This window comes from Arachis duranensis, chromosome 4 (genome assembly GCF_000817695.3).
Source record: "Arachis duranensis cultivar V14167 chromosome 4, aradu.V14167.gnm2.J7QH, whole genome shotgun sequence".
Lineage (NCBI taxonomy): Eukaryota > Viridiplantae > Streptophyta > Magnoliopsida > Fabales > Fabaceae > Arachis > Arachis duranensis.
This window is the reverse complement of record NC_029775.3, coordinates 22,404,083-22,404,311: the sequence shown is the minus strand read 5'-3', so window position 1 is coordinate 22,404,311 and position 229 is coordinate 22,404,083.

The window sequence follows — 229 nt, the reverse complement described above, 5'->3', positions numbered from 1 at the left end:
GAGTAAGGGTCGATCCCACGGAGATTGTTGGTATGAAGCAAGCTATGGTCACCTTGTAAATCTTAGTCAGGCAGACTCAATTGGGTATAGATGATGAATAAAACATAAAGATAAAGATAGAGATACTTATGTAATTCATTGGTGAGAGCTTCAGATAAGCGTATAGAGATGCTTTGTCCCTTCCGTCTCTCTGCTTTCCTACTGTCTTCATCCAATCCTTCTTACTCCT